At 40.3% G+C, this 18,646-nt stretch overlaps 1 protein-coding gene across 23 annotated transcripts in view; it reads right to left on the bottom strand.

The window, feature by feature from the left end:
* Positions 1 to 18,646, bottom strand: part of EPB41L1 (erythrocyte membrane protein band 4.1 like 1) — a 229,148-nt gene that overhangs the window by 175,331 nt on the left and 35,171 nt on the right. The gene's annotated exons all lie outside the window — the stretch shown is intronic.

Below are 18,646 nucleotides of genomic sequence, written 5' to 3'. Positions count from 1 at the left end.
CCAACCCCCTGATCATCCTTGTCGCCCTCCTCTGAACTTGTTCCAATTTGTTAGCATCCTTCTTGAAGTTTGATGTCCAGAACTGGACACAATACTCAAGGTGAGGCCAAACCAGTGCTGAATAGAGGGGGACTAGGACCTCATGGGATTTGGAAACTATACTTCTTTTAATGAAGCCTAAAATAATATTTGCCTTTTTGTAGCCACATCACACTGTTGGCTCATATTCAGCTGTGATCCATGACAATTCTAAGATCCTTCTCGCTTGTAGTTTTGATGAGCCAGGTATCCCCCCTCCCATCTTGTAACTGTGCAATTGTTTTCTTTTTTCGAGGTGCAGTACCTTGCACTTATCTCTGCTGAATATCATTCTCTTGCTTTCAGCTCATTGCTCCATCCTATCAAGGTCATTCTGAATTTTGTTTCTGTCTTCTAGGGCAGTGGTCCCCAACCTTGGGCCTCCAGATGTTCTTGGACTACAACTCCCAGAAGCCTTCACCCCCACCTCTGCTGGCCAAGATTTCTGGGAGTTGAAGTCCAAAATCATCTGGAGGCCCAAGGTTGGGGTCCACTGTTCTAGGGTATTGGCTATTCTGCCCAATTTTGTATCATCTGCAAATCTGATAAGCATTTCCTGCACTCCCTCATCCAAGTCATTAATAAAAATACTGAAGAGCACCGGGCCCAGGACAATTCATAAGCTTGTATTAGAAGGGCTTCCCTGTAATTCAGAGCCATTCTTTGAGGTTCTCATTGCTCTAAGATCTTATAACTGATATTTTGGGGATAGGGTGGGGGATTCCAGTCTTAAATGTTCACTATGTGTACTTCAGCTAGGAGGATGCTTGAGATGGGACAAGGGATGAAGGTGAAGAAGATCAGAAGTAGAGGAACCCAATAACTAACTGAAGAATTCTGCAGGCTTTACATTTATATAGGCATAGGGGCAAGAATCTGGGACCATGATGTTTGACTGAGCACAGCACACTTGTACCAATTCTCCTCCCCTAATTCTACTCACATGCCTTGTCTGCTGGCTGTTTCACCTTTTATTGTTGTTTTGAGGACAATTACCTCTCCTACTACCTTGGGGAAGAATGTCTCTAAGCAAAACTGGGGGTTCCTGGCAGCCTGCCTATCTGCTATCCAATATCATACCAAGGACATACCAGATATAATTTCTAGAGGAACCACATCTTGCTGGGGTCATGGGGAACACGCTGGCTGTTTGCAGATCAAAAAGACTGCTGAATCTTTCTACTGGCCACTATCACATGCTTCACATGAAGGTGCTCTTTTTGCCTTTGGAGGAAATGATAGGGCAGCAAGAAGAGAGATGGTGTTCATCAATGTTAAACAGTTAAGAGCCCCCCCCCACTCCAAATCTTCCCAAGCATTCAGTTTTTGCCATGTGGAGTGAAGTCCTGTGCTCACTCCTAAAGTTCTGGAGTGAGCACAGGTCTACCTACTACTGCTTTCAAGATGCAATCAACTATATCCAGCACTTTATTATTCGTTAATAAACTGGTGAAGCAGAAGCACTCAAGAGTTACCAAAACAAAGCTGCTCAGTAATATACAGTGGTGCCCCACTTGACGACGACCCTGCTTGACGACGAAATCACTTGATGACGAGTTTTTTGCAATTGCTGTAGCGATGGTTCCTATGGGTTTTTTTTCGCTTTACGTTGATTAGGTGCCTGCTTTCCGAACCATTTGTTCACAAAATGATGTTTTTTCCGCCTCCACAAAATGGCTTCCCTTCGCAAAATGGCTTCCCTCCCTTTGCAAAATGGCTGTTTTCAGGACAGAAGCTTCGGAAGACAGCGATTTTAAACAGCTGATCGGCGGTTCTCTATGGGCGATCTTCACTGGACGATGAGGTATTTCCCCAGTGGAACGCATTAACCGGTTTTCAATGCATTCCAATGGTTTGTTTTTTGGGGTTTTTTTTTTTTTTTTTTTTTTTTGCTTGACAATGATTTCACTTAACAGCGATTTTCCTGGAATGGATTATCGTCATCAAGCGGGGCACCACTTGAGTCCTCAAACACCTCAAATACTAACAAATTTATTACAGAATAGGTAATATAGTGTCAATTTTCATGCAGACTTAGGGACTCATCTGTTTATGAATTATAGATCAGAGCAGATTTCAAATAGTTTTCTCACCAGAAGGATATAACATCAAAATGCCTTCTTTTTATCTGGGCAATCCTCTGAGAGACAGATTCACTGTGCAATTTATATTCTTAAGGTTTTCTACCTTGACTTATTTGTTAGCATGATTAGCATTTTGATTTTGTAATCTTGGATTAAGTTAAGATCCACTGTCTTTTTGCCATGATTTTCAAATTACTCCATTTCAAAGACAGAATTGTCAATTTCAAATGTAGTAAGGCCAATTTCAAATCCATCAGCTACAAAGCCACTATCCTATCTTCCTGGGGGTGGTGGTGGTCCTAAGACAACTTTCTCCTGGTTCTGTTGACATACACACTGCCTAAAAGTCAATGAAACCATGCTTTCAGTTAATTCAGCACTATATTTGGTCAGTCACCTAAAACTGGGATGGGGTATCAAAGGTTTCCTTTAGTGAAAAACTGGTTGTCACATCATATTTGTGGCCATATCTACAGCCCATTTCATTTCTCAGAATGATGCAGATGATAGAAGAATGCGGCAGTTTCTAAAAATCAGCTTTAGGTGTTTTTAAAAATGGATAGGCAGGCTATAGAGCATCAATGTTATGCATCCATCTTGGCTGTTCCAAAACTACTCCCATGATAAATTAATTAGCCTTTAAGGCACCACAAGATTTGATTATTTTTGCTGCAGCAGACTTGCTAGGCCACCCATTTCAAAACGGAAGGCTACAGAAATTCATCTTAGTCAAGTAAGATAAGAATTTTTGTAAACAAGATAATCAATGCAAACATTTTACTGTCATCAACTGCCTTACCATCCGCCTGAACATGTTTTGTACGTGCATGAAAGGGGCAAATGCGACAATGTGAATGTAAAGAGAGACTGTTGCTTTAAAGGGTGACAAAAGGGTATGCGTGACCCGCCTTACATTGACATGGACATACAGCACTGCGTCAATCTACATGAGTCCTTTAGAGGTCCACAGCTGAGAGACGCTCTGGACGTGCAAAACGTGGCCACATCATGACACTTGTAGTATTGTTCACTGGTGACAATAGCTGGGATCTTTCCATTACTCAACACCATACCTCAGCAAAAGCAGAGCAGAAGGAATTTAATTCTGTTTTATTTCTAAGAGGGGGAGATAAACTGTAAAGCCAGTAGTGATTCCTAGTAGACCAAAAGCCTTGGTTACCTTGGAAACACAGACAACGGTGCCTTATTAGCAGCAAAGTGATCTTGTGCAAAATATGCCACACTGAATCCATAATAGGATTACAGCAACCCCTTCCTTTCTCTCCCTTGTCCTTTTCATCAGAGATTCATGATTAATATATAATCCTCTGCTGAGGAAAGAGGACTTGTCACATCACAAACTAAGATATCCTGGAAATTGTGTTGGATTTCCCAGGAACCAACCTTGAAACTCATTAATGGTGAGGCAGTCTTGCCCAATGGAAAGCCTACCAGGCTTTTATAAATCCAGGTGGATCTGTTGCAATTGCCTAGTAATTTCAATGGATCACTGGATCTCGCTCAAGTCTTAAATGGACCTGTCCATTTCCTGTCACTCATCCTGGGAACCCACCAGTCACCAATTTGTATATCTCTCAGCAGCCAGCTAGCTAGCCACTGCATTCATGGAAATAGCCCTAGTTTGTTTTCCTAAGTTTAAAGTCACCTTCAGAGACATTATTCTCTCTCTCTCTCGCTCTCGCTCTCTCTCGCTCTCAATCTCTTTTTGGCACAGAGACACCTCCAATTTAAACCCATTCAGACTATCTGCTTCCAAGATGCACAACCACAATTTCACATAAACACCGTCTTCACTAATTGACAACTCAGAAAATGGCAAATGCTTTTGCTACATAATAAAAGACAATGATTTCATATTAGAAAACCAATTAAAGGAAGGTGGATAATGAAGGGAAAGCAGCATCAAAGGTGCATGAGGAAACAGGATTTTTAAAAAGGTTACCAGGAAATTTGTAAAGCCTTGCAGGGAGGGTTTTACAGAGGACCCTCGTCATAGTAGCAGTCCAGTTACCCAGTGAAGGGAGGCAAGGAGATGGGGAATACATGCAGCTAACATGTCTGAGGCTTTCAGAGTCTTCCACAGGCCTTGCACACCCCACAGAAGGCTGCAATGGCTTCTTCTTCAGAATGTGCTCCTTTAATATTTCATTCATTGATCTAGTTATCTATGCATTGAAAATAGACAGCAGCCTCCTGATGCCAGTCACAAAAAACAGAAGAGGGTGAGTGGAGAAATCCCATTCAACAGCGGCATCAGTTACAACACTTACTCAAGCCAGAAACTGGCAAATTATTTTTTAAATTAATTAGTTAAATCTATAGTCCCAGTGCCATTTTTAGATAATCAGCTACATTACAGTACTCTTTTTTCATCCTTCTATAACCATGTCCAATGTACACTATAGCAATAAAGCATTCAGATTCTGGACTCTTTTTCAGGCCGGATTTACTCCTGGGCAGAGACACTCAGAATATAATGCAACGTATTGTGGATCCACCCTTACCAATTCTTCTTTAATTTTACCCCATGCACTGCACTGTAGCCCCTTCTCAGCAACATGAGTTTCCTTAAATGCATGTCTGATAACAACACCCAGCATTCTATTGCAGATGGCTCTTCTAACCAGAAGAAAAGGAAAGCCATATTTTCTTTGGAGTCTAGCTCATACTCTAGGTTACTTTTGAAAACAGTATGTCCACTTCCCCAAGTTACACTTCAAGACCACTCTTTCAGGGTACAAGATTCAGCACAAGCATGAGATGGACAAGAAAACAAAAACAGTAACAAAAACAAATAAACAAAAACTTTAGCATTTACTGAAAACAAAAGAGTGGGCAGCATAATATTTGAGAAGGGCTTCTAGGCCCTCTCTTCGTGGTGTTCTAAAATCTGCTAAAGCTTGGATAACTAAAATAAATAAATAAATAAATGCCAAGTTGGTCTCTGGATATAAGAGCATACGCAGCTGCTTTGTACATGAGATCAGACAATTTATCCATCTATCCTGGTATTGTCTACTTTTATGAGCTCTATTCTATTTTGATGGGTCTCTTCTATATTGACTGCTATTGTTTTTACAGAGTTATCATGAAAGGTACCTTGGACCTTTCCCATGTAAAATACACGTTGCCCTAATGATTCCCTCCCTACTCACAGATTCCTTTAAGTGCAGGCATCCAATCAATGAACGTAACTGTGGAGAGGCTTCAATCACATGACTAACAGAATAAACAGAAGAATGGTCCATAATCTGAAAATAGCTCTTGAAAATTCAAATTCTTTCATTACAGTTCATTATGCACAAAGTTTACTTGGTGCTCTTATATTATACCAGATCTATAAAGGGGTTAAAGGGAAAGTCACATCAAATTTTCTGGCATTATATTCAATAATAACAATTCAGGTTTAAAACTTAATTTTTGTTGCACAATCTCTTGTGACATTTCCCAAACCTGTGACCATTTTTTTCTTTTTCGCATGATCACCATACACGATTTTCTTTACATTTCCAACAAACATTACTGATCCCTTCTGACATTTTTGCCAATCTTACCTGAGTAAAATGTTTATTACTGACCTTATATTTGAGGATAATTTCCTTTTAGGGATGAAGCCTGATAAGAAAATAAAATATTGCCTACTGTATATATTTACTGCAGCTAGGTTACTCAGGGCCCAAAAATGGAAGACTGGAAAAACACCAACGATGGAAGAGCTATTAAAGAAGCTATTGGACATTGCAGAACTAGATATGCTTTCAGAGGCACTATGGGATTAACTGAGACACTTTGTAAAGGAAAGCTGGAAGCTGATATATAACTGGGGCCAGGAAAAGACAGGAATTTAGGGGAAGAATTAGTTTATGGTGAATCAGTGCTCACTAGAATCCTTTGATGATATTCAGATGAGCAGACAATGGCGAAATCTCCGGTCTATATTTGTAGTCTATAGGATGTTTAGTTTTGACATTTTGTTATTAATATTGTTAGGTTTTTACTTTTTTGTTTTGTATGTTGGTACATATGAACATCAAAAAAACTAAGATCATGGTCACTGGTCCCATCACCTCCTGGGAAATAGAAGGGGAAGATATGGAGGCAGCGACAGATTTTATTTTCTTGGGCTCCATGATCACTGCAGATGGAGACAGCAGCCACGAAATTAAAAGACGCCTGCTTCTTGGGAGGAAAGCAATGACAAACCTTGACAGCATCTTAAAAAGCAGAGACATCACCTTGCCAACAAAAGTCCGAATAGTCAAAGCTATGGTTTTTCCTGTCGTGATGTATGGAAGTGAGAACTGAACCATAAAGAAAGCTGACCTCCGAAGAATTGATGCTTTTGAATTGTGGTGCTGGAGGAGGCTCTTGAGAGTCCCCTGGACTGCAAGGAGAACAGACCTATCAATTCTAAAGGAAATCAACCCTGAGTGCTCAGTGGAAGGACAGATCCTGAAGCTCAGGCTCCTATACTTTGGCCATCTGATGAGAAGAGAAGACTCCCTGGAAAAGACCTTGATCTTAGGAAAGTGCAACGGCAAGAGGAGAAGGGAACGAGAGAGGATGAGATGGCTGGACAGTGTCTGCGAAGCAACCAACATGAATTTGACCCAACTCCGGGAGGCAGTGGAAGATAGGAGCTCCTGCTGTGCTCTGGTCCATGGAGTCACGAAGAGTCGGACATGACTAAACGAACTAACGAATGAACGAACACATCACATGTGAAAGGAGACATGTAGACAAGGCAGTGAAAATTTGTTATGTGCATATATCAGAAACCCAATTTAGCAGAATTTGGACACTCAAATGTTTTCTTGCCTAACCTTGTGTCACCATAATGAGGGCTGGAATCTTATGATTTAACATAAAACATAAAGTAATTCTGGACCAGGCATTAATTTATATTATGAACAAGAGCAGTCCCTTTCTCTTAATAAACTTCAGGCTGCTGCACACCAACCAGAGCAGCGCTGCAGCAGTTCTTCTCAATTAATCTGAAAGGCTGTAGAGAAATATCTTTGGGCCAATACAACATCTGGAGATTTTTCCCCAAAAAAGCTTGAATAGTGATGAACTCTTACACAGTGACAGAAAAGAAGCGAGGCTGGGTGTGACAGAGGAGCTGCATAAGGTATGCAACAAACCGCATATGAATCTCACTTTTCTTTACGACAGCACATGAGAGTGTATTAAATTACCACACCAGCAAGCGAGTTTCATTATTTATTATACTGATATCCCATATTTCCTCCAGTTAATTCAAGGTGGTGCATGATGCCCTCCTCCTTGCCACTTTAGCTCAGCAAGAATTCTATAAATTATCTCACTCAGGCAGAATGACTGACCAAAGATCATGCAATGAATTTCATGACTCACTGGGGAGACCCAGTCTCACACTTTCCAGCTCAACACTGTAAGCACAATACTACCAGACTTCCCAGGCAGGTTAGCATCAGTGTTGATATCTGTCCTCAGCCCACGTCCAACATTCTGCCTACTACAACGTTGGTTCCCAACATTGGGTCCCATATGTTCTTGGACTGATGTTCTCAGAAGTCTTCACCACTAGCTGTGCTGGCCAAGATTTCTGGGAGTTGCAGTAGAAGAACATTTGGGGACTCAGTACTGGGAATCATTGTACTACACTAACCTGGTACCCTCCACAAACATTATACTGGTCACTGCAAAAAGGAAAAAAGTCCAGTAAGTTATAATTGTGACAACATATGCAATCGTTATCCCAGGCTGGATAAATTCTGTGTTCTGGTGCTCCATTATTTTCAGGAATTAGCCATTTGTAGTTAATGCCTGCACCTTCTTCTAAGTCTGTATTCACAAGAAAAACAGACACATAGAAGAAGGCAAATAATAAACCACACACAATGGTCAAAGGACATTTTCAATAGTAACTGAGAACTAACCTCAGTCTGCTAACCTACATGGACATCAGACCAGTGTGTCTAGTTCAGTGAAGCAGATATTAAAAAGTCTCATGGAGAATGAAATTCAGGCTAGAGGGAAAAATGTACAACTCTCTATCTTCAAAGATGTTTGCACTCATATCCAGCTGCAGTTTATTAGTGCCTTACCCTATCTTGTACCAGACATGCCCCTGCATTTCAGATCCTCATCATGCAGCCAGATTCTTCTTATTGGAGATATCAAACACAACACGTTGTAGTCAAGGAGAAGCCAAAAGTACATGTCCACAGTGCAATGCGAGTGCAACACAAAGGCTTCTAAAATGAAGATTGAGATGCAGAGGCAGAGCTAAATTAGGCAGCTACAGAGACACGCATAGCATCAGTCCGAGGGAGTTAAGGAACTAGGAGAACGAAGGTGTGCCTGCAAAGCTAAATGACTCTTTGGCTCTGGAAGTAGTCTCCCTGATACTAATCTGCTACTGAATGGGTAGGTCTCCTCTCCTGCCCTCAAGCTACTATTCTTGTACCTCCTGCTTGTTATCTCAGCATGAAGGAAGTTAAAGATACAGCTACCTAATGAAACAGGCATTTAAATCAAGGAGAGATGTGATGTAGGGATGCTGGCCTAGTGCAGCCTAAGCTCTTTAGTGGAGATACAGGACTCACAGAGGCCCCACCCCTAGTCCCCTCCCCACCTGGAAGTCCCTACAAGCACATTCAATGGAACCCACATACAGTTCTCATGATCAGGAGCCCTGAGAAGGTAGACTGCTCCTATCATGTGAGCATTGTAAGCACAATCAGCTGAATCCACTTATGGGCTCTGCAGACCTTCAGATCTTCTGTGATGGTCTGCGTGGCAGAGCCATAACTAGCTAATACTATGCGTGAGGGAAGAATGTAAAAATTGCATCCCTTGGTCTCTTCCATTCTCCAAAAAAAGAGCATAGAGAGTAGGGGAGTAGGCAGCACAGGACCATAGACATTGACAATACTGCAGGGAATTTGAAATCTACAATACTGGTCCAACTTGATTTTACAATGCCTATTCAGTCATTGTCAGCTCTACATGAAAGCAGAAGCATCTCTATAAGACGCACTACTTCCAATGGAGAAGAGAAGGACTACCTTTTCATTTCTATGCATGGCAAGCTTATCCAGGTAAAAAAACCAAACTATCCAACAGGGCTTATGAACCATTTTCATATTAGCACAATGTGCTTGGGACAGTAGATTAATCTTTTCTGTATGTTTTTAAGCACTCCATCTTTGTGTGCGTGAAGCATACTCACGAACCTTTGCTAAAACTCTGCTGAGTGACTTCTAGGTGGTGAAGGGATGTGGGAATAGGGGATATATGGGTGACACCATCATTTGAGCTTTGTACATGATTTCGGGCATAATGCCTGAATAACGCTAGAGTAGACTGAAATTTGGGAGATGTAGGTTCAGATCCACACAGAGTGTTTTGTAATGCCTATCCAGTCACTCCCCTCAGTTCTACATGCAAGTAGTCGCTCGATGATTTTCGATCAGTCTCTCTGGTGCACTCTCTATCTCTTTCTCTTGGCCTCACAGAGCCGCTGCGATCATAAAATGGGCTACATATGTTGCCTTGATGATGGGATGTAAGTACAATTAATGAATAATAAATAAATGCAGAAGGACTTCATAACAAAATTATATAAAGTACAATTGTTCAAATGATTGTTTTGCAAACAACTCAGTGTCAATTTCATCGTGTTTCTCAAATCCCACCTGTATTCTCATGCAATACTTTGTATCCCATTGTGAGATGTTGGTTTGTTTATTCCAACATGGAAGTCCATACATACTGTATTTTCCATCTGCATTTTGTCCAATTATCCAAGACAAAAGTGTGTGTGCTTTGTCTTATGAAGAGTTTTGGGAGATATTCAGTAGATCTTTTCATTAAGAATCTGAACTCCAGGAAAGACGTCTGTACTGTCTCTTCTTGCATGGACAACAAACCTCCACCCTTACAATCAAACTTGCTCCATGAGAATGGCTGTACAACAAGCCGTTGTAAAATCATCCCCATTTCACATTAGCCTTAGCATTAAAATAGGGGTATGATCACTGGATAATTTCTTTCCTTATAAATGAAACATCTACTGCCTTCTCCCTCATATCTCCTCTCTCTTACAGTTTGTGGATCTCTCTGATCTCCTCTGTCATCTCACTTGCCCTTACACCTCCTTTCTCTCACTTGCTTGCTGGATACTCCCAACATCTTATCTCTTTTCCAAACCACCTCGTCCCTCTACCTTGTTTGCTAAGTATTCCACTCTGACCTCCACTGTCGTCTCACTTCCCACTCACATCTCATCTCTCTTTCTTGCTTTCTGAGCATTCTCCTTTGACCTCTGCTGTATTCTTTCACCTCTGGTGTCTTGTTGTTGTGCTTGATGATGTAAATGTGACACCTTACCCTTCTAGTCACATTGATTGCAAAAGTAAGTTTTGCATGGTAGGAGGAGATATTAATAACAGAATGTTGTAAAAGCAGGGGGTTGTACAGTGAATAGTTGTAAATTTGGGTCACCTAGTATGAACTACTCCAAACTATCAATCTGGAGCAGAAGTATCAGTAAATCACCTAGACTGGTTCAACAAAAAGTACAAAACCCACACCAAAGCAATGTATGATAACACCTAAAGAACACAACTGAGGTGAGTCCTCTCATGAGAAGCTAGATTATTAATAGTTTAAAAACACATATTTAACCCTTGGCCAGAACCATGCCAGTGATTTATATGTACATAAGTTAAATTACCTGACAGGGGCTGGACTTAGTGACCTATAGGGTCCCTTCCAGCTCTGCAGTTCGATGATGATGATGATGATGATAGCAGCAGCATGATCATAATTCAACATGGGCATGGCTAAAACTGGGGACCCTTAAGAACGAAACCAAAGGCTTGATTTTTGCTGCACAAGAACAAGGACTCCAAACCAATGTGAAGAAAGCTAAGATCCAAGGAATTAGCACTAACCGCAAATACCAACTCTGCCAAGAAAAAGATGAAACTGTGTTACACCTCATCTGTGAATGTCCAAATATTGCACAAACAGATAAGAAAATTAGACATGACAGAGTGGCAAATTAGTACATTGGTCATTATGCAAATATATATATTTATTTATATATATATATATATATATATATATATATATATATATATATATATATATATATATATATATATATATATATATATATATATATATATATATATATATATATATATATATATATATTTGCATAATGACCAATGTACTAATTTGCCACTCTGTCATGTCTAATTTTCTATATATATAAGAGAAGGTATCAAAATGAGGAAGTCAAGATCTTGGGGAATTTTTGGATCCAAACAGACAGACACCTTGAACATAACACATCAGACACAGCAGTAACAGAACAAAGAAAGGTCTGGATCACTGACATTGCAATTCCAGGGGATGCCAGAGTTAAAAATAAACAATTGGAAAAACTAACAAAGTACAGAGACCTGGCAACCGAAACATCTCGCCTCTGGAAGAAACACACTTCAGTGGTCCCCTTAGTCATTGAGGCTTTGGAAACAATATCAAGAAATTTCACCCAGTACTATAAGCAGATGCAGATCTCAGAATCACATCATTAGAGCTACAAAAATAGCAATATTAGGAATAGCATACATAATGTGTCAATACGGTATTTAGCAGATACTTAGGTTTTTGGTTAAAACTTGTATCTGTTATATAATATCAGTCAATGTTCTTATAATTTTGACTGTGTCTGAAGTTTTTTAATATGAATAAGAATAAAGCCATACCAACATATTTAGTACTGATCTTTTAATCTCTGTGGCTTCTAAATTTGTGTAGTCTGTGTGGGATACAAAAACTACCAGAAATGAGTTGAAACTATAATAGGTTGTCTGTATTTGCATAATCAGTCTAGCAGGTATTGAAATCTAAACTCTCCAGTCTCCTGATCCCAATCAGATTTCTTAACCCCCAACAGTTAAACCAATTTAAGGAACAATGGAATATCTCAGATATCTTCTGCTGTTACATCAAGTTTTCCCCTAATTAAAAGGCTCGATCATAGTCCATTGTGTCTGCTTTCCTCAACCCGCTACACCAGAATTTACCTTCTGTGAAGTCTGATATGATACTAAATTGGACTTCCCTGGCTGTCTCAACAAGGTACAAACTGGGAAAATGTCCAAATAAACATTATAAAAGGAGTGAATACAGTAGTGAATTATTTAAAATTCTAGTTTCAGACACAGAATGGCTTCTAACAAAAGCCACAGGAGGCTGCATTTAGAGATGATCAAGCAAGCAATCTCTAAAGAACTTCAAGCAAAATGGCCAGCCACATTTTAGTATAGCAAATGCACAATGCATCTCTAAAAAGGAAGAGTCCAAATCCATTTTAAAATAGATACTGTTCATTTACACTGTAAAGACGGTACCAAATTGTAGAACAAGATTGTATATGTGCCTTCACACAGTTGGTAGACTCTGAAAAGAGGGATGAACACAAAGAACTGCGGAACCTACTGTGCTTGATTATTTAGCTGCTTCAAACACGTCAGTAACAAAGACAGCTGCCACTAGACTTTCACAGTGAGATCATGAAAAGCAATCTCTATTTTTCTCTGCATTTCACCAATGGACCAACCTATAACTCATTAAAACGGAGCACATGACCAGCCAATACTCCCAATTTCTTAGCAACCAGCTCACCCTAAACAGTCAGGGCCCTTTGATCCTCAGAAATCACCTTCAAAGATATCAGCTTATTTATGGAAGTACCTCAGGAGAAGATGTTGGGCTGCCCTAAATACCTCCCCCCCCCAATCATCATCACAGCACACAACAAACCAAAGACAAGAGCTCAGTGGTTTAGGTCTCTAGCTGTGAAACCAGAGAGGTTGGGAGTTCAGTCCCCCACTGTGCCTCCGTGAGAGGGGGCTGGACTTGATGATCTATAGGATCCTTTCCAGCTCTGCCATTCAAAGGTTGTTTATTATTAGTGTAGGTATCCAGATGCTGACAGACTGCAACTCCCAGTATTTTTTCCCATAGGCAATGCTGGCTAGGGTTGATCCAAACTGCTGTCCAGCAAGATCTGGGGGAGGCCCCTTTGTTGTAATAGGATAAACACCTTTTATTGGACGTAGCATGAACTCTTTCAGCTCCCATGAGTTTCATGGATGGAAAGAGTGGAAACAATGGCCAGCATGCTACTGAACTATCACTGAGCAGCACAGCATTTCAGGATCACTGCTGCTTATACACAAACAAGGATTTCCACAAACAAAATGTGGCTTAAGCTTGTCAATGGGAACACCTGCACAAGTAAGGGAATCTCGGTTATTACAACGGTGGGACTTTCCACTCAGCCGAAGTTCAGCAGACTATAGCACAGGATCTTGATGTGGGAAGTGTGGCAGTTCCATCAATCCTGCTGAAAAACTGTGTTTTGTCCTTTTTTCTCACAATCTTTTTCGTGTGAATGTCATACCTTTTTAAAAACTGTTAGCATGCGGACAAGGAATGCCCTTTATTTACTGTGTTAAACTGTTCTGGGAGCCTTTCTGGCTGAGGTGTGGAATAACATTCCTCTAAATAAATTCATACAACTAAATATGTCGTATATGCATCTTCAGTTCTTATTGAATCAGTCACCATTTTCTAGTTTCATAAACATATTATGAGCATAAAATGGGGAGAAGCTACATATGGAACTTCCCAGAAGAAAATGAGACACATCTAAGACATACACACTCACATACCATAGTCCCAAGCATAGTAATAAATTTGACCCTGCAGGTGTTTATCATGACAGTGTCTATAACCAGTCCCCTCCCACTAGGAAAGTTCAAAAATATCATCAGCAGCATCACCATCATCTTAGAACTACAAAGCTGTGTGGTACCCTATGGATCATCAAGTCCAGCCCCTTGTCAGGGAAGGCACAGTGGGGGGGACTCAAACTCCCAAGCTTTGGACCCTCAGCCAGATGCCTAAACCACTGTGCTATCCAGGCAACTGGATGGGATCCATATCAACAAATGACTTCTTGCAAATGACGCTTTACAATGATCAGTAAACAGCTGATTGTCGGGTTTCAAAATGGCCACCGGCTGAAGAAAATGGCCCCCCGCTATTTTCTAGGATGGATTCCTTGCTTTACAGGCACCAAAAATGGCCACCATATGGAGGATCTTCACTGGACGAGCAGGTATTCAGCCCATTGGAACACATTGAACGATTTTCAATGCATTTCAATGGGGTTTTTTGTTTCGTTTGACGATGTTTTCATTCTACAGCGATTTCACTGGAATGAATTAACATCGTCAAGTGAGGCACCACTGTACTGTACTAAGTATACAACAGAAGAGCCCCAAATAAATAAATAAATAAATAAATAAATAAATAAATAAATAAATAAATAAATAAATAAATAAATAAATAAATAAATAAATAAATAAATAAAATTTAAATAAGTAAGAAACAGTTAAGCCACCAAAGTTACTGAAACACGCAAAACAAGAAAGTGGAGTTTCATAACAATTTCTACATACAAATTTAAAGGAACGTTACTGAAATGGAAAAAGGATAAGACACCCTGTGCAGACAGCGTCCAAATACAAGATTCCCTGACTACACTGAATAAGTTGTTCTGGTCCCAGTGCCATCCCAGGTGAAAGGGCTGCTATTTTTTACCTCAGATCAAGCAACGCAGCAGAGTATTGATTGAGAGGCACATCAATTTTTAAAATCCTGTCAGCCAAAAGTAATTTTGGAGGTATTTAAAGATTCATTGATAACAACATAGGCCATATACAGAATGCTAAGCTCCTGTCGATGAAAAATAGCAGCTGAGGGAATTAACTTTAGAAAAAAGCTTGGAGAAATGCAGACTATTCTCAAGACAGGATTGGAAAAAGCTTTTGCAGTCTTGACGTGCAATCAACAAGACTAGTGAGAAAACAAAATAAGGCAGAGGACATAGAACTAGGCTACACAGTGGATAAGGGACCAAGTTCTCCCTCCAGAACCTGCTATAGACTGCCTCCTGATGTGTTTTGCATAGGTATTATACTGGAAATACCACAAGTTCACTGTGGGATGCTTTTCTGTATCTCTTAATTGCTTTCAATTAAAGACAGTGTTACATGCCTTGCTTTAGAACACAATCACACTTCATGAGTGCTTCTGTGAACCCACTGCTCTTGTTTTGCACACATGCAAAAAAAATCGCTTTAGGAGATGTGATTTGACTCCAAGAATCATATAAATGGGTGTGGGAATAATTCCAGTCATAGAATAATGCCGATTTTATCATGAAAGCAATACTGAAGAACCAAGCTGACAGCAGGGAGGAAGATTCCAACATAGCATACTATTTCTGTAAAATTGATTATTTTTAGACATGGGCTATTCGTATTTATATCCCATGGGATATGAATGCAAATAGTGGCACCACAGGTGCCATGGAGCCCATTCCCTCCCCCCAGAACCAACCCATCTACTCACTGGTTGCCACAGTGCTGGAGTCCTTCATCGTCATGCCAATCCAGGAAGGAGTCCAGACAGAGCTTCCCTGCCTCCCCATGCAGCCGGCCACTCTGGCAAGGAGGCAGGACAGGGAGTCTCCCAACTCAGGGATACAAATACAAATAGCCCATGTCTAATTATTTTACTTCATGTGTGCTTCCCCAGACATATTTTTGTATCAGGTCCCATATTGCTAACTTCACTCCAGAAGACCGTGTCATTGTTCATTGACTCTGGGACTCCCTCCCTCTAGTGCTGCTGGAGCTACTGAATTACAGCCAAATGGATTATTTCTAAAGTTACTTTTGTAATCTATAGCTTCTAGAATTCCCCAAGCAACATGATTACTGGACATGCCAGCTGGGTAATTCAGATAGTTGCCATCTGAAAAAGTAATGTCCTTCAGCTCTGCTCAGGGTCCTTTTAAGTGGAAGAGTCTTCTCCCTACAAAGGCCAAAATCTTTCTGATTTTTTTCTCTATAAAACAGCACGATTATAGAAGATGCAGCAGCTAACTGGGGTTAATTAGCAAGATGCTGATCATGTACCTGGTCACAAGGCAGAAGCATGAACAGCATGTGGTTAATTAGCCACGATTAGCCACGAACTTCCAAAACTGTACTACTGCATGAACAATAACAAAACAGAATTTTGGTCAAAGGAAGCACAGAGAAGCAACAAAACCTGATTTCAAATCTCAGTCTAGGTTGTTCATTTATACAGCACAACTTGAGGGCAAGTTCACACGGAGCTATCCAGGGTGCTAACTGGAATTTGAAGAAAGGAAACAAGGTAAAGAAAGAGTACATGAAGAAAACAAAGAGTATACTGGGGCAGGAAAACTGCCAGGAGACTTTAGGATGATATAGAAGTCTTAGGGAAAGAAAATAAAAGCTTTTAGTGATGCCAAAGACTATAACAGAGGACAATTCAGGAACATGCAGAGGATCCAGCAGGACTAAAATGCTACCTGATTTTAAAAAATGGAGAAGCAGTGAATGGAAGAGAACGATAGGGAGCAAAATGCAAAAAAGAAGACTGCACAGTAACACTCCCTAAAACTGATGTACAAAATAGAGTAAGCAGCCAAACAATGAACCAATGATGACAGATGACAGCAGCTTTATCCGGCGGGCTTAAGTTGCCCACACTTGACCTACAGACTGTTACATATTGCTGTAATATCACTTGGAAAGCAAGAATATGAGACTTCTAAGAAACAATAGGCAAGGGACTCTTTTTATGCAATCTTTGTTACATTCTGGGAGGCTACTGGCTTAGGCTATGGCCACTGAGTGGTCACACTCAGATTTGACCTTGTCCCTTGTATCAACATTATATATAAGAGAGCATTATCTCATAATAGGGTGAATTAAAGACCACCTAAAGACTAATGAAGGTCCACAGAATCTATACTGAAATCAAACTCAAAGTTCCTTTGAAAAAGTATAGAATAAAGTGCGATGCTAAAGGGAAAGACTTCCTAACCAAGGTAGACTTCTTAAAACATCACAGACCTCAGCTTACAATACCTCTGTAGAATGACTGGGAAGCTAACATATTGCAAGATTCAACAGGTTGCGGATACCAAAGCATCTACCTGCAAGGTAACAATAACAGATCATCTGAATCTTTACTAGCAAACAAAAGCGTAACTGTTAGAAGATCCAATCTTCTAACGAGGACATCAGAGGGGCTCAGGCCTCTTCTTTATCTCTTTCCTGTTTGATATACAGATACAAAGTCACAAGCTCTATATAATATTCATAAGACAGATATAATTGTAACTGAGCTGTAGAATGAAGCCAAGGGGAGATAACAAGTTCATGTGCGTACTGGAAGAAATATTTTCTCCTCACAAGTATCTTTAAATGTTCCTTTAAAATAATCTTGGCTAACCTCCAAGAGTCCATGGACTCTTCTATTCCACTGGACCCACTAAAGGTCACAACAGTCTCTGTCCGTAAAATCAGAAGTCACTTCCAGTTTCCAAATTTTGGGGAGGTGGGGTGGGGGTAAAACAAAGTGCAGGGAGAGTATGCTTTGTTTTAAATGAAAATGGCACCGCCTGGACATGCTCCTAAAAATTTTTTTAATTAATGACAGAGTCTGGTGCCTGCAAGGCACCTTAGAAGCGGTGTGCCCTTGTCTGCTGGACTGCATGATTTTCATCCTAATCTAGGCTGGGATCTTAGGGAGGTGGTTACTCAGACATTCAGAACAGGGAATCCCAGTAACACCCACTCTCACAAATTCTCAATATCAGAAAACTCAGCATCCGAATTGTTCTTCTTGGCATGTCTGTTTCCCATGAGGGAAACAGAGGAGATGGTTCTGGTATAAGAAATCAGCAGAAGAGGTTATCTACTATCTGTCTTATTATTGTTTTTTTAAATTTTAGTTATTTAGTTTGAACACATCATGTTTGGTCCCAGCACATTATACTACAATTATCACAAGCACATTTCTCTTCAGGCATGCTTTGGGCAACTGAACTGACCAGTTCGGAAGCTGCTTTTAAGAGTGGAAGCTATGCTGGAATTATTTTACAGTATTGTAAAAACCATTACCATGGCTGTATGTTCCAAAGTATTTTTAGCCAGATCTGGTTTCAAATTCTTAGTAAGCCAGCTTAGGTCCCTGCGTTGAAAGAAAGATAGAACATAAATAAAGTCAATAAATAAAGATAAAAAGCAATATTTTCCTTGAGCTGCTTTCTGCCTGTTGGAAAAAAGCAGAAAGCAATGGCTAAAGCTCAGGGACACTGCTTGGGAACGTTGTATCAGAATCTGATTGTGGGGGACAGAAATGTCCCAGGCTGTTGTGTGAACATTACAGAATGAGAGCATGTTCAGTTCATTTTGCTGCTCACCTTACCACACATACACACTGTAAAAGAGACTAGCTTCCTGCCACCCAGTCAACTTCAAGGAACCCTCTTCCAGTCAGACAGGGAA

This window comes from Pogona vitticeps, chromosome 4 (genome assembly GCF_051106095.1).
Source record: "Pogona vitticeps strain Pit_001003342236 chromosome 4, PviZW2.1, whole genome shotgun sequence".
NCBI classification, from domain to species: Eukaryota; Metazoa; Chordata; class Lepidosauria; order Squamata; family Agamidae; genus Pogona; species Pogona vitticeps.
Note: the sequence above shows the minus strand (reverse complement) of the source record. Positions and strands in the feature narration are given on the sequence as shown.